Raw genomic sequence first — 17,775 nt, 5'->3', positions numbered from 1 at the left:
CTTATTGCTGCTGAGACATCTTGTTATCCCAGTAAAATAGTTTCAAGAATTTCTTTGCCAAAGTTGTTACCTATAAATAGTCTGTCCATCAATAACACCTGTAGGAGTTTGAATTACTGTTAGACCCCAACTGTCTAAAAGCCCTGGTCTCCTTTAGAGAGTCTGAATTATGAAATGCTTTTTCCTTTTCTTTCTTTTTTTCCTTTTTTTATTTTTTAGTGAGTATTTCTGGTTTTTGTTTGCCATGGCTTCAAATTCAAACTCACTAAGTACGAAACAGCTTGGCCTTGCTGTTGATATACTGACCCTTCTGCCCCTACATGCAGTGGGACCAGATTGCTGCCTTGTGTCACCACACCCAGTATAGGCAAATCTAGGCATGGGACCCAGGGGTCTACTGTTCTAGGCAACCATGATACCAAAAAAGCTACACCTCCAACCCCATAACCTGCCTCCACGTTATTTATTTATTTATTTATTTATTTATTTATTTATTTTGATTTTTCGAGACAGGAGACAAGATTTAGAGATAAGACCTAAGGGCATGACTTCAAGGGATGACTTAAAGGTGTGGCTTAGAAGTGAGACATATAAAAGATGAGAGGCAGACAGAACAGTTGAGTACAACTTGGAGTTAGTTAGTAGACATTAGGTAGTACAACTTGGAACTAGGAATTAGGTGAGAGTACAACTTGGAGTTAGTTATTAGGCATTAGGTATTAGGCACTTGGCACTTGGAGGAAGAACTTGGAATTAGACATTAGGCACTTAGCACTTGGAAAAAGTAACTTGGAACTTGGAGGCACTAGGAACTAGGAACTAGCAACTCAAGACTTGGGACTTGGACTAGGAAGAGAGACTTAAGAATAAACAGGATTGAATCACACTCTGTCTGGTCTCCATTCTTCATGTCCATCCTCACTCTCTCTTGCTGAACCCTGACTCGTGGACAGGAGCAGCTTGGGGCAGTGCGAGCTCTAACACTTAGCCCCCAAGGCTTTTGGCAGTGCGGGTTCCAACACTGACAGAACGGTCCACAACATTTTGGCCCCCAAACGTGGGGGTAGTGCAGTTCTCAACATTTCTGGCCCCCAAGCATGGGGCAGCTCGGGCCGCAACATTTCTCTATGTAGCCCTGGTTGTCCTGGAACTCACTCTGTAGACCAGGCTGGTCTTGAACTCAGAAATCCACCTGCCTCTGCCTCCCAAGTGCTGGGATTAAAGGTGTGTGCACCACCACTGCCCGGCTGCCCCCACTTTTAAATGCATACATTTATATTTCCCAGTTGAACCTTATTAAATCTGTAAAAATTCAATTTAATATAGAAATGAGTCTACTAAATATTTTTCATATTGCTGTATATTATACCTGTTGTAATTTGTTAATTAAACACACACCCATAAAAATATGGCTTTTTACTTAGCTCTTTCATTAGACAATATATCAAATCTAGTATTTGCCTTCCAAGCATTTTTATAATGAAGTATAATGACTACAATATACTATATGTATGTATATTCTTAAAGCAAGACTTTTTCTTAATTATAGAATACATTTATACAGAAAATATTAGATAGAATATATCTTTGTAGAAGCATTTATTAGCTCAAGTATATAGGCTTTAATTACCATGTACGACCCTCCTAAGGTTGAGAAACTTTGACTTTAAACTTTAATAATGATAATTCTTTATATGGAGGATCAAATTAATTGAATTCACAAATTTAGTGTTTTAATTGATGAAATTGGGACTTTTTCTACTAAATTTGTGGCTGTGAGTGATTGAGATAACATTTGAAGGTTCATGGTAAATGTAAGTATGTATTATACACTTGACTACTATTTACAAAAATATTTAATGTGATACTGGATTAATGATTAATGAAAATCTAAACTAAATCATTTATCTGCAGTCAAATTTGTACTGTGGCATTGTGAGTGAATGAAGTTTTATCTTTCATGTGAGAAATATAATGTTGTGAAATGCACAAACTTTTTGTATTAAAACTGGATTCTTTTCTCATACACTTTATTCTGATTATATCCCCCCCAACCTTCTGCTTCCAGTGTCTTCTCATCTACCCTCTGCTCTGGATCTATTCAGTTTCTGTCTATCATTAGACAAGAACAAGCTTCTAAGAAATAGCAACCCAACATGACAAAATAAAGTAAATATAAGATGAATCAAAAACTTGCATATTGAATTTAAATAATTCGAGTATTGCTGTTAAATCTTTTTTTAAATTCTGGCAGAATGCTGTCTTAAAACCACCTGGCCCTGGGCTCTACTTATTTGGGAGACGTTTAATGACTGATTTAACTGATTTAACTTTTTGTTAGGAGGAGATGGTCTATAGGATTCATAGGAGATGTGCTGCAAAGTGGCAAGAGAGGCTACAGCTGGCGATCTGTTTTAGTGCTAGGAAAGAGACTGAGAGATTGGGTCTAGGAGAACAGAGACAGAAGAGCCATAATATTCCTTTTACGGCTATCTACATACATCATTAATAGAGCAAACTCAAGTGGTGTTACATTTGATCAGTATAGTTTTATTAGACAGACTTCTGGAGACAAGGAGACTTCTCAGTTATTGTCTTAGGATTTCTATTGCTGTGAGCAGACACTATGATAACAGCAACTCTGATAAAGGAAAGCATTTAATTGGGCTGGCTCGCAGTTTTAGAGGTTTCGTACATTATTGTCATGGTGGGAAACATGGCAGCATGCAGGCAGACATGGTGCTGGAGAAGGACCTGAGAGTTCTACATCTTGATTCACAGGCAGCAGGAAATTGTCAGCCATACTTTGTATAGTGTGAACTTCTGAGCCTGCAAAGCCCTCCTCAACAGTGACATACTTCCTCCAAGGCTTGATTTACTTCAACAAGGCCACATCTTCCATATGGCACTCCCTATAAGGCTATGAGGGCCAATCCTATTCAAAGCACTACAGTTATCTTTCACTAAAATGCAAGCCTGAATTCTTTCCTGAGTTATGCTTTTGCTCTTGTTTGTGTGTGTCTACGTCCGTGTGAGTGTGTGTGTGTGTGTGTGTGTGTGTGTGTGTGTGTGTGTGTGTCACAAAGGCCAGAAGAAGACACCAGATCACTGGAAGCAGGAATTGCATGCAGTTGGAAGCTGTTCAGTGTGTTTAATGGGATTAAACCCAGATCTGCAAGCACAGTTAGTTCTCTTCATCTCAGAAGCCTGAGCTTTATTAATTGCCATGAAAATTTGAAGGAACATATATTTTTTATTCATTTTATTTGTATTTTTCAAGGAAGAAATCCTACACTTTCTGTAGTAATTCTTCTCTAGCTATTCATTGGGATATTGATGAGTTCCATCATTTCCTCACATTAGATATCTCCCAGCACATTCAGCATCTAGAGATATTAGAAATCTTCCAGAGGCCTGCAATAGGAAAATGCAGCAGTGGGTCTTCTCAGAAGCCTTCACTTTACTCCTGCATGTGGCAAGTTTGGCTCTTTTGCTTTATTAGATTTCAGAGAGCCAAATTTTCTCAGATGTTCAATTTGAGAACATTAGGAGGATGAGTGACAGTCAATGGACCAAAAATAAATCACACAAATCTTGAGAGGCCTATACATCTGCAACACTTTGTCACAAAGGAGCAGCATAGACATTGGTAAGGGAAAGAAGCTGAACTCTGTGAAAGAAGGAAAATCATATATTACTACCATCTGCTTCTGCTTGACATGTACACATTTCTCTAAAGGTCAATTAATTAGATAAGGTTGTTATTAGTGTTAGGATCATTTTACCAGTATAGGAGGTATGTCTTAGACTAACTTTCACAAAGCAAAACATCTACAGTTTGATCTGATACTTACAGATGAGCATGGTAATTTGCATTATCAGTGTGTTTATGGTTTATTTCCATAGAAAGAAATGTATATAATCGTTAGTGCATGCTAAGTTAATCTTCATTATAGAGATCATACAAAAGATCATACAGAATACAAGACTTTAGACCTTGGTTTTCATCATCTCTCTCTCTACTAGAGAGGAGAGCAGAGGAGAGGGAGGAAATGGAGGTAAGAGGAGGGGAGGGACTGTTGCCAATTGACAAGGGAAAGAACTCTCATTTTAGAGATTCAGCCTTCTGGGGACAGCTCTCCTTCCACAGAAACACAGGGAATGAGGGGTAAAAGGCAGTAAAGATGGCAGATTAGGGTGAGACTAAGAATTCCCATTCAAGACAACTAGTTCTTTTATTATAATGTACTGGGCCTGTTTGTCCATTGCAAATTTTGCTTGATTTTCTTTTAAAGTATCAAATGCTACTAGATTGAGCAAAGAATTTTACAGAGGATGGTTAAAGGATAGGAAGGATTCTGTCACAAGCTGGAAACTCTCTGCCCAGTCAAGATCGGGAGTGGATTAAGTCCACATTTGCTTTCACCCACATACAATTTCAACCCATTGAGGTCTCAGTATGTTGTTGACCCAGATCACTGTACAAAAGATTTCTTCTTGCTTTTTTCCTTTGTGTTATATGTATGGTCTGTCTCTTTTTGCTTTGTCCCTATGAATTGGGTATTCACATTGCAATTGGATGTTATAAACATTCAAATAGCCCCTATTTTTTATTCCTTTCCACAAGTGTTTATATGCAGAAAGGTTTATTTCATTTTCCTATTGGAGCTGCCTAGCTGGCTTTTCTAGTGAAAGGAAAGATTTTAATGTGTATTTTTCTTGGGCTGAGTCAATGCAAATGATGAAAGGGAAACTAAACAGGGTTAAATCTAGGTAGTGACCCAATGCCTATTTTGATCTTGCTTCACCCATTCAGTAAGCCTTCAGGTGTGGAACATGGAAATTCAGGCCAGTACTGATCTGCAGTGCTCTTGAATAATGGATGTTTATAAACTCATTTCCTTTCTGGAAGAATCAACACTACCATCCATTGTCTTGTGTCCTTGCTAGGCAAGGTCTTCCTCTGCTTTTGATTTTTCACTAATTGTCATTATTTGTTGCCATACTCTAACACTTTATCAGCCTTTGTTAAGTTTCCCCATTTTTCTCCATTATTGTTGAAAGAAACATGATGTAAAAAACAAATACCCATGTCTGCTTCTGTAGAACACAGTGGCTGAATAGATCAGATTTATAAAAACTTACAAGTCCAAGATCTCAGGTTTAGGAGCATTGTTGAGGACAATGACAATCATAAACACAGTCCACACAGGAAGCATTCCATGAGCAATGACTGAAATAAACAGATTAGCAAACAAAACTTCCAGCTTTATTTTTGTCCCTTTTTCCTAATCATGTGCCCTGTGTTTTCAGAACTTAACCTCTTGCAGAATCTGTTCTGGCAAAATTCTCTCAGTTGTTAATTCATCTTTGTAATACCTCTTGATATCCGCCTTAATGGATAAATGACATTAATATTTATCAGGCACCTACCAATGTCAGGCACCAAGCCAAGTAATTTTCTCATGCTATATTTAAACCCACATGAAATTTCTTCCATTTGAAAATAACAAATAGGGACTCAGAATGGTTAAGGTAAGATTTTCTCAGGATGTAGAAGATCATAAAAGATTAATGTTTCCAAGAGAAAAACAAAACAAAATGTGGGGCTTTTTATATATACTAATCAGAAGTAAATCACACATTTTAAAAGCTAAGTTTTAGAGTTCTCTGAGCTCCTTCTGAGACAGGCAGCATCTCTTGTACACTCATCCATAGGAGAATGGAAGGACAGGCAAGCCAAAAAGATGATAGAAAACCAGCGTCAGAATATACTAGTCCTCATTTGAAGACACGAAGTAGCATGGTAGATTAGAATATGGAGGCTATTTGTTCTCACAAAAGAGTGAGACATTAGACTTTTATGGAAGGATAAAAATTTAGAACAAGGCTGGGGTTCAGGGAAGCTTCTTCTTAACACCGCACTGGGCTGGATAATTTTAATTATCAACTTGACACAGTCATTTAGGAATCATTTAGGACTAGCATCTCAATGAAGGATTGTCAAGTTCAAGTAGGCCTGTAGGAATATTTTGGAGGATATCATCTTGAACATTAGTTGAGGTAGGAAGAACTGTCAACAATGGGTAGTGTCAGTCTCCTGACAGGGGAGCCTAAACTGCGTAACAGTAGAAAAGGCAAGCTGAGCTCAAGTATACATCTATTACTTCCCTGGTTTCTACCTTTGACTGTTGATATAATGAGACGAACTGCTTCAAGTTCTTATTGCCACTGATTTCACCAGAGTGATGGAATGTAACTTGAAATTGTGAGCTAAAATAAACCCTTTATGTCCTAAGTTACTTTGGTCACAGCAACCTAAAAACAAAAGTAAGACATGCACAAAAATGTTTTGCAATTTTACTGGTACCTAAGTCAATTAAATTTTACTTGAGGAAAGGTCTTAATCAAACTTTCTTATTATCTGAAACCCCCAAGTCTTGAAATTTGTTTAAGCTATGACCCTTACTAGACCTGGTTTAATTATATATAGCAGGATGAAACAGGCCCCTGAATAGGATTAAATATCATCTATTTTATTTTCTATTAATCTTTATGCCAACATTTACATGATAAGACATGTAAATAGGTAAAAATAATTATATAACTAGTAAATGTGGACAGCAATCATAAATTGATTTTAATGAAAATGACAATATAAATAAAATTAAAAATTTAGAACAAAATATATAATATTGAATTATTTAAAAATTTCCACGTTTTCCAACAGAAATAGTAATTCAAGAAAAACCATAAGCAAATCAGAGAAACCAGAGCTTAAAAAAACTTTTCCAAAGTAAACATTTAAAAGTTAAGTGAACTGAATTAAAATTCATAATGACTCGTAAGTTCTTTCCAGAATATAAGGATTCCTATCTTTATATGGGCAAAATGTAACACAAAATGGTAAAGTCTTTTCCTAAATTTATCATTACTGAATAGAAATAAACACAGATCAGAAAATTACCAGCATGGGAAGATTTGTATAAAGGTTCAATAAGTGACATTTATAAGCTGGTGGTGTTTTCCCAGGGCTAGTGAGGTCATGAACTACTACCACCTCTTTAGTAGACCCAGCATAATTCCTTCCTACATTCTAAACATTATACTTATACCCAGAGAGAAGATTGTTTTGGTTTTTTTTTAAACATGAAGACCATCATATAGGAACACAATGCTAAGATCTATAGTCCCTGTAGAGTCTGGGCCCAACAGATCTACATCACAGAATTTACATCTATGACTCAAAAACATTGTGGATGATGGGGAGGAAGAATACAAGAATCGGAATACCAGGAAGCCTGCTGTAAATCAGTCTTTCCTAACAATGACTGCATAAGCAAGACAGGCACAACAGCAAATCAATGGACATGTTAACAAGAAAGAGTGAAATCTCATGGAATCCTACAATTAAACAATGAACCACAGGCAACTAATGAATGCTAAGAGAAGAAAAATTAGCTTCTCCCAGATGAGCACCCTTGTAATTTGTCTAGTGTAGAGTTGTCAGCCTTGAAACCATTCACATACAAACAACAAAATGAATGAAACAGGTTGGTAAATCATACATATTTGTGATACATAAGTGTGTGCCACTGTGCATGTATATAAAACACTAATAATCAAAGAAAATAGTCTATCAAAGTGAATTGGAGAATTTCAAGAGAGGAACTGAGGAGAGGAGGAAGGGTTTAATGTTGTGTGTCTCCTCATTTTCACCAGAAAGCTTCTGCTCAGTTACTTCCTACTAGAAGGATCGTAATGTAGATCACAAAGTGCTAGTGGGCACGGACCTTGTCTTCTAAATCAGTTCTGTTTTGTTTGACCCACTCACTGAGGTACATGAATGGAAATAAAATCAGTACATCTATGATGTCAAAATTAAGTGAAATTTATTCTAAAAGTCAACTCATACTTAAATGTGTATAGATTCAAAGACAGAAACCATATGTGTTGTTAGAAGCCTGAAGAATATACATGGCTGAATTTTAGTCCTATCAATCTTAGATTCTTTCATTTTTCCTCACAGACTCAACGTTTACTACTTTACAGTTTCCTTTGTTGTAACAGAAATGTTGCAAATCAAGTGTGTTCTGTGGCCAGAAACTCACTATATCAAGGAAGATGGCCTGAATCAGAATATAATAAAATAGAGTAAAAATTTGACTATGTAGAAATCTGTGGTGAAGGCATGCCAAAATATGTTCAAATTCAAGTGTATTTTTGACAATCATCTGTCCAACATTTCAGCAAAATGTACTCTTAATGCTGTTTCTAGAACAAGCCTGAGTTATCTGCCACTCACTGCTCAATACTCACGAGACAAGAGTTGAAGGGAAGGAATCAGGGTAATTTAATAATACACATTAATGCTGACCTTAATCCAATATGCTTGGGGTTACTTGGTCTGTGCAAGTATCTTAGGGTTTTGATGGCTGGAAAGAGACACCATGACCATGGCAACTCTCATAAAAAAAAAAAAATCATTGAGGCTGGCTTACAGTTACAGAAGTCTAGTCCATTATTATTATTATGGCCAGAAGCATGACAGTGTACAGGCATCTCTGGTGCTGGAGGAGCTGAGTGTGCCACACTATGTTTAGTTTGAACATATAAGACCTCAAAGCCCACCTCTACAGAGACAGGCTTCCTCTAACAAGGCCACACCTGCTCAAGCAAGGCTACATCTCTTAATAGTTCCATTCCCTATAGCCAAGTGTTCAAACACATGAATCTATGGAGGCCCTTTCTATTCATACCACCACAGCAAGTGACATTTAAGAAGGGAATGTATAAAAGCTCCTGGATGTTCTGTATTCTGAAAATCCAAAATGATATTTAACTGTTAAAATCTTAGGTGGTGCCACACTTTAGAATTCAGAACATCAGATTCGAGAACATGATCAGTGAGGTACAAAGGCCTGGTGGAAGAGCACAAAACACCTCGACCAAGAACAGCTCAAAAGGACTAGGCAGTTAGTTCTACATAACAAAACAAATATATTTAAAATTCAGTCTTTGGTGGCAGAACTCATGGTGGCAGAACACAGTCTTCCAGCCATCTGAATCAAAGAGCAATTGCACAAAGACCTACTGCCTAGGCTTGAATAATTAAGGGGTGAGTAGAGATTACTTTGATAAGTTTCTGATACATAGTGAATCTAAATAAACATTACTTATTGTTAGTTATTAATGAACTATAAGAATCACTTTTAACTGATTATATTCATAGGTTTAGTAAAATCCTCCTATCCTTTCCCCAACTCTTCCACAAGAGTCTCCAAGCTCCATCCAATGTTGGAATCTGAGTCAAATGCTGGGTGGACCTTCTCAGAGGACAGCCATGCCTAGGCTTCTGTCTGTGAGCACATCAGCATATCATTAATTGTGTAAGGGATTGGTGCTTGCCCACAGGATGGGTCTTTAATTAGGCTGCTTATCGGTTGGCCATCCCTTCAGTCTCTGCTCCATACCACTCCCCAACCATAGGCAGAATAAATTTCATGTTGGTGTTTCTATCACTTCACTGGGGTTCCTGCCTGTCTACAGGAGGTGACCTCTCCAGGTTCGATATCACCACTGCTATGAGTCTCTGTTAAGGCCACTGCCATTGATTCTTGGGAGCCTCCCCTATCCATAGGTCTCTGGTACATGCCCCATCAGCTGCAAATTTTCATTCATTCTCATCATTATTTGGCTATCTCTCCTGTCTTTATCCACCCTTGATCCCTTCATTCACTTGTCCATCCTCTCTCCCATCCCTTTCCATCCCTCCATCTGCCTATTTTATTCACCACTTCTAAATAAGATTCAAGCATCCTCACTTGGGCCTTCCTTCTTGTTTAGCTTCTTTGGGACTGTGGAATAGTATGTGTGTATCCTGTGTTTTACGGCTAATATCCACTTAAAAGTGAGTACCTTGAAAGAGTTAGGAAATCCACAGGAAGACTAACAGAATCAACTAACATGGACCCTTGAGGGCTCTCAAAGAATGAACCACCAACTAAATAGTATATGATGGCTGGACCTAGGTCCCTCCTCACACATGTAGCATGTGTGCAGCTTGCTCTTCATGAAGGTCCAGAACAACTGGAGCAGAGGCTATTCCTAAAGCTGTTGCCTATCCTGGGAATCTGTTCCCCTAACTTGGCTGTGCTGTCTGGCTTCAGTGGAAGAAGCACCTAGCCCTACAGAGACTTGGTGTAGCAGAGTGGGGTGAGGATACCCAGGGAAGGCCTCCACTCTCTCAGAGAAGGGGAGGAGGAAAAGGGGGAGGAACTCTAGGAGGAGGAATAGGGATAGGAACAGTGATCAGGATGTAAAATGAATAAACAAAACAAAAAATATTCATACACCAAAAAAAAACCCAAAATGGTGGTTCTCATTTACAAGAGAACTGTATCTTTATAAAGGAAATCTCCATTTGTAATGTTTCCCTCTCTGAACCAGCAAGTGAGGGATGAGCAGGTCACAGGAAATACAGCAGCAGAAACAGAATCAAACATTCACCTCAATCTGCTTTCACAGAATCTTTATTTGTTAAGTCCACAGAACTAGACTTCTGGGGATCACACTTCCTATTCCTAGAGAAAAAATGGTGTTAAAGCCTGATTCTCAACCACTTTTTTGGGATTTACATATATATTGTCCACATATACCTGAGATATATATGCATAATTTTTATAATACAAGCCAGCTACCAACTTAGACATTTATACATAATACATTAGATACATTTGATAAATAATATATAGTATGTTATGATATATAATACATTTATATACATTATATAATATATGTGTATATATATATATATATATATATAATGTCAATCTTTGGTCTTTTCATATGCATTTCCTCACCCCCACCACACACACACAATAGTGCTTTATATATGATTCTAAATTAGGAAAATTACCATATATATATAATTTTCTAATATATATTACATATATCATATATATTAAAAATATCACATGTTATATACACATATATAATATATTATATATTATATCCATTCAGAGGTCTCACAGTGCAGTTTTTAAGTGTTTTAAATGTATGATATAAATATATATAATAGGTATTATATACATTTATTATAATATATATTATATATATTTATTTTATGTCTATGAGTATTTTACATGCATATATGCTTGAACATCATGTGGTTGCCTGCTACCTGTGGAGACCAAAAAAAGGTGTCAGGTCCCTTAGAACTGTCATTTCAGATAGTCTTAAGCATTTGTGTGGGTACTGGCAACTGATCTCAAGGTTCTCTGCAGGAGCATCCAGTGATCTTAGCCTCTGAGCCATCTCTTTGACCCTCTCCACCTTATTTTAAAGAGAAGGTCTCATACTGAGCCTGGAGCTCACCCTTTGAGTAACTCTCTAGCCAGGGAGCTCTGGACACCCACCTGTCTCTGCTCCCTCACACAGCAGTGGAGTTTCAGACCATATGGCAGTGTCTGGGTTTTCATGGATGCTGGGGATTCAAACTCAGAAAGCTCCTTTCTCACTGAGTCAACACTCCAGGCCCTGATATGTACTTTTAAATTTACTGGTAATGCACAACCAGTCCATTATCCAATAATGTATTTTAAACATTTCTTATTCACAGAGAGATGGAAATTTCAGTACTTTCAGAATTATTTTTCTAAAAGAAACTATACTTTTCTGAATTCATATAGAGTACCAGTTTCAAATTTCTTGATTATTCTTCATAATCTTCTTTCTCAAAACAGATATAAATATTATATTAGAAACATTTAAAGGTGATAATGACAAGTTTTCTTCTGGAACTGACAAATGAAAGGAAAATGGCTTATTTCTTGTTATTTTATCCATTTGTCATGTTAATAAATTGCTGTTGACAGAGTAAACCTGCTGGCTGCTGTTTCTATTTCCACAAATATATTTATATGCACCATATAAATGTTTTATGGGTAAATTTTCCATCACATTTTTGCTTAGAGAAATAGAAAAAAAAACTTTGTTGAAGGACATGTCCGCACGTGATCATAGTCTTTTGATGACTTAAAATAATGAATTTAAATCCACACAGCATCGGAAAACAGTGTTCCTTCTTTTCCTGAAGTATCTATTTATTAGTTAAACAAAATGTTTTACTTTTCTTGCAAGCCTTTAAGTTGAACATTTTGAAGCCCCAACAATAAGGTCACCAGTATAGTGTAATTTCCTATTGACTCATGGTTATGGGAAATAGTAATAAGTTAGTCAACAAATATATTTGGAAAATTATTCCATTTCAGATTCTGAGGAAGCTGTGTCAAATGATACTGGCAGAGTTTTTTTATGAAAGTTAATAAATAATGAGGAAGACGTTGTTGAAAATAAAGCCTCCACAGATGTTCATGTGTCTCCACCAGTCAAAGATAGTTGCTATATCTAGGTTGGGTATTGGGTTACACTTCTGATTGAGCATTACCAAACTTATAAAGCCTTTGATTAACATTTTAAAAACATATATAAAAGCAAAAAGGGAAAGGGGGCATGGGATAGGGGTTTTCTAGGGAAATGGGGATAAGGGATGGCATCTGAAATGTAAATAAAATATCCAATAAAAAAAAAGAAAATGAAGCCTCCATTTATCTTCATCTTTCCCTCTTTTTTCTTGTTTTCTTGTTGGCTTACTATCTAAATGCTGAATATTGAGCAGGGTCCAGACACTGTGAGCACATGCGCTACCATTGAGCTACAATCCTGGCTGAGCACATTAAAAATCTAAGAGTTTAATTTGGTCATCCAGTAATTCGTGAGTTGGGCAGCTCCAGACTTCAGGTAGTTTTGTGTTCCACTGGGAAGGTCAATAAAGAGTTTTCTTTTTTTTAATGATGTTTCCATATACAGATATATACAGGGTGGATGTTTTATTACATCTTTGTATTTAACTTATGAAAACATTTAAAGTAGTAGCATCTTGATTGACGTTTATCTTCTTGGTTGGCATTTAAAAACAACATGCTGTGAAATTGGCATTTCTAAAGAAATTATATTACAGGAGAGTACCTGTTAATAATTCAAAACTGGAAAACAAGTGAGAGAAATAAGTACTGGGAGGCTTATGGCTTATTAGATAAGGGCTAGTTTGGACCTCTATATTTAGCTGTCCAAGTGCTGAGAATAAGTGACTGTTGAAAGATCAGCTCTGTATGAGACATCCGTATCCCACTATCACACCCCTCTTCAAGGCTTAGGGATTGTCACAAGGAGGAGTTGGAAAGAATGTAAGAGCCAGAGGAAGGAGTGCTATGCAATAGCTTCTAGTAATCACACAGACATTGAACCTGTGAATTCACAGACACTGTGGCAAACTGCACAAATTTAAGACCAGAAAACCAGAAAAAAAATATATATATACACATATATATGTGTGTGTGTATGTGTATATATAAATACATATAAATGTATATATATGTATATATAAATATGTATATATATTTATATATTTATATATATTCACACATATATACATATATATGTAAATTTATATATGTATATGTATATGAGAGGGGGAGAGAAGGGAAGATGAGAAGAGAAGGGAAGATGAGAGAAAGGACAGGAATGGAAAGGAATGGAAGAGAACAGAAAGAAAAAGGAGGACATGAAGTTGGGAGAGACTGTGTTAGAGACTGTATGAAGGGAATAGGACAAGGGAGCTGGGGTGGGTTTGATCAAGGTACATTGCATACCTGTATGAAACTGCCAAAGAATAAGTAAAAGATATTCTAAAAGCAAATAATTGAGTAAAAAGGAAGCTATTGCTTCTGATTTTGTGAATCTGACCTAATAGTCTCATGCTCAATAGGTTAACTTCCTGGTATGAATGTGTGACATGGTTATCTATCTGGAGAATGACAAAGAATGGACCCCTCATCTGACTCATATTTTCTCTAAGAATTCAATAGAAACTCTCACAATCTATAATTAGATTTGTCTGACTCTATCTGGCTGGGATGATGCAATGTCCCCACCAGTGTAGTCACCAGGTACACTGTTGGTGATTATCTTTGTTGTCTTGAAAAGATGTTACAACTTTTTCTTAAGAATACTTTTTTCAGCATACTTTCAACCTATGCTTTTAGTCCTAGATTGCTTGGCTCAGAATAACTTACATTTTTATATTTTCTTTGGAAATGATCATTATTTGATGCTGACAAATTATTCATAAGAATAAAATAATTACATAAAAAGATTTACTTTCGGTTGCAATAAATACGATAAAGCAAAAACAATAGTGCCTAAAGCATTTGTTCACTTATCAGGCATACAGTGCAAATCATGGTATGTCAGGACCATACAGGGTTACAAAGAGGAAAATGACAGTTTCTGACATGAGCCTTAACTGGAGAGGCCTATGAAGAAAGATAGCACAGAGACAGAAATGTCAGGACACTAAGACTTCCTGAGAATTCCTAGTTAACTTTTCTCAGAGAACTTTACATTTTATGTGAGTATAAAAGAATAAACATGATATGGCAGAGAGGAGGGATAAGACAATCTAAACAAAGGATATAATTTTTAAGATATGGAGATAAACATTTATTGGAGAGAAATTTCAGTACTCTGATCATGTAACATAGCTAATACCTATTATATATGAAATTCAAAAGTGAACATAAGCATCTTCTGCCCCTATAGGAACCAAAGCCTTGGAGTTAAAGAACAAATTGCCAATAAGTAAACAGATACTATGCCTCATAATTATATTTGCATTCTATACCAAATCTATGATGTCATTTCACAATACCAGCTAAAGATGCTTTTTAGTTAGAGAAGTTAGCTCGTGAAATACTGTCAAATGTAAGTGAGGAAACCAGAATGGCAAATGACCTAGTTGAATATTTTTAAATGTAATCTTCAGCACTGCTGGGATGTAAGCCGTTTGACATTAGCGGGTGAATGGGTAAGTGCAGAAGCAGCAACAGAAGTGGCATTTCAAGTCGGTGAGCAGAAGGGATTTATTGGTTTGTTTTCAGTTGGGACTTTTACACAGAAGATGTTTAGATTTCAATGCTAACTGTGATTAATCAGTTTAGCTTCTTCCTATCCTTTTGAATTTTCTGGGCACCTCTGCCTGCTCCCTGTCCATTGGTAGAGGATTTTGTAAGAAAGACTACTTCACTCTTCTGTCTACTTGATATTGACTTAGCTATGGGGTCTGTACACTGTAACACACAGGGAACCACTAAGTGGCAAATGCCAAGGCATTACACTATATGATGTCACCTTCCATTTCAGAAGTTAATCATGGTCTCAGAGGTAAAATGCTCCAGCACTGACCAAAGTCTTTGGAAGGTAAACGAAGTCTGCCTATTAGCTTTAAAAAGAAGCAAGAACTTTTAACTCAGTTCAAGCATCCTCAGATTTTGCTGGAGTTCGATAGACTCCAGACCACATAGGTATTTTACTGCCATAGATGGTACAGGTGATTGCAGATTGTGATTTAGTTTATAACTCTACCCACAGCTTTTAATACTTACTGCCTAAACCCACAGCTTTAAACCTGACAGATCAAGCAGGCCAAGTAGGCAGAATTTTTACCTCAGTGCATCATAGTAATTTCCAGGATTCCAGTGTTTACCAGAGGAAAGTGCTTTTATATAGAGTTGATTTACAGCCACAAACAAATGGCTTCTGCAATGTGTCCCCTTGTCCACCATGGGACAGCTTGACCTAACCTGGCATGGGAGTCCAACATCAGACTCAATTGTCTCTTTTGGCCTTTGTTGACAGCAAAATAGATATTACATTTCATTGTAAGGCAGCTCATGTTCATATGAACTAGTAATTTTCTGGGTGCAAATAGTCAGTGTTGGAGCTAAAGATATAGTCTGATGACATTATACTTGTTTAATGTTGTACAGCACCCTGGATGTAAAATTTCATTTTGCATTGATGACCTTATAAAAGGATAAATCTCAGATTTGTGTGCCTGGTCCAAAGGCTCCAGAGGAATGCCCTGCCATGTGGCCTCTAATTGATCTGACTTAGTTAATTACAGCAGATCTGACCTTGGCTATAGCTTCCTGATTCCATTGTGATTACTGTGCAATAAGCATGTGGTCAGGGCACTGGCCTTGCACAGGCTCTGGGGATACAACTTGAGAACCATCCACTGAAAGTGCAATTTTAAAGTCTGAGGAAAGTAGCTTTTTCCATATAGATGAAAACAATTAACAGATAGGAATAGAACCTTCAAGGGAGTATGTCATAGAAGAAAAAAAAGAAAAAGAAAGAAAGCCCCTCCAAAAGGCCTTAGCAACAAGCAGGAGAGTAAGGAACATCTAACCTGCATAGAAAACTGTGAGGTTAAGCTCACATCAGATTCATCATGAGAGTGATAGAACCTCAGTGCTTGAAATCAAACAGAAGCTAATGAAGTTTTACATAGAGGAGGGACACATTTTTTTTAGAGATGAGAATTTTATGACATCATAATTAACCTCATCCTGGGAGATGTCTTCCCATCAAAGTGGCAGTATACTGCCCTTTGTTCTGTCTGGTATAGAATAATGCTGTCATTGCAATTCCTAATTATCTATCTATTTAAAGCATCTCTTTACTCATATGCACACTAAGTGAGACTTTGTGGAAGAAAATTAACTTTCCTTTGTAACCAGTTATCATTTGGACATAGGATTCTGGGTTAGGAATGGGAGCTGTGTCCACATCCTTTCTCAGTACTAGAAACCCATCTGCTTTAGGCTCTGTGCATGCTACCATAATCTCTGTGAGTTCATGTGTGTCAGCCCAGTTGTGTCGAGAAGGTACATTTTCCTTGGTGTTTTCATTCCTCACTGGTTCTTACTATCTTTTTCCCCCTCTTCCATATAGTTCCCTGAGAAGTTATCAACTGGAGATTGGTCCTTCGTGATTGTTAGGTATGTAGAAAGATAGATAGATAGATAGATAGATAGATAGATAGATAGATAGATAGATAGGACAGACAGACAGACAGACAGACAGACAGACAGATAGACAGACAGAATGTAAATTTATATTTGCTTAAAAATTAAGGGAAAGACAAACTGGACAATGTACAGAGAGTAAGAGACCTTGAAACACTCATTCCTAAGCGGGATTCCTCCATCAAATTCCTCCCTCCACCACTCAGGGAACTAACTCTTGCTGAAGAGGAAGAGATGGAAAGAATATGAAGCCAGAGAGGATGGAGGACACCAAGGAAACCAGGTCTCAGCCAGTGCACATGTGAATTCACAGAAGCCGTGGCAGCATTTTTTAATTATATATGAAACAAATTCTAATGTCCTCAGAAAATATAGCCTCTACAGCCGTTTATCCCACTTTTGCTGGGAGAGACTTCTACACCAATGAAACAACCACATGCTTTATAACACCTTCCCTTGTCTTTCAAACCCTTCCCACAAATGATCAATTCTTTAGCAGCTGTCTAAGCCAGGAACATCAAAAGTTCTTCAGCAATTTAAAGGCTTTAAAAAAAAATACAACCTAACTGTAAGTGACATGATTGTTAAACTTTTGCTAAATTGCTGGAAATACTCTATTAAAATTGCTTTTAATATTTTTGTATGAAAGTAGCACAGCAGTTGCTTTCAACTCAAGGAAATGTCTAGAGCTAGATACACCTATCAGTGCAATGCATATTTTGAAATACACTCATCTTAACATCAATACTCAACTGTTAAGTAAACTACACATTTTCTACTCAAACTCTTAACTTTTTGCAACCACATTTCTCTTCTTCCTTCTGCATAGGAGGAAACAAGTCAT

Source organism: Arvicanthis niloticus, chromosome 4, assembly GCF_011762505.2.
Source record: "Arvicanthis niloticus isolate mArvNil1 chromosome 4, mArvNil1.pat.X, whole genome shotgun sequence".
Taxonomy (NCBI): Eukaryota; Metazoa; Chordata; class Mammalia; order Rodentia; family Muridae; genus Arvicanthis; species Arvicanthis niloticus.
The sequence above is the reverse complement of the archived record's forward strand: the minus strand, read 5'-3'. Positions refer to the sequence as shown.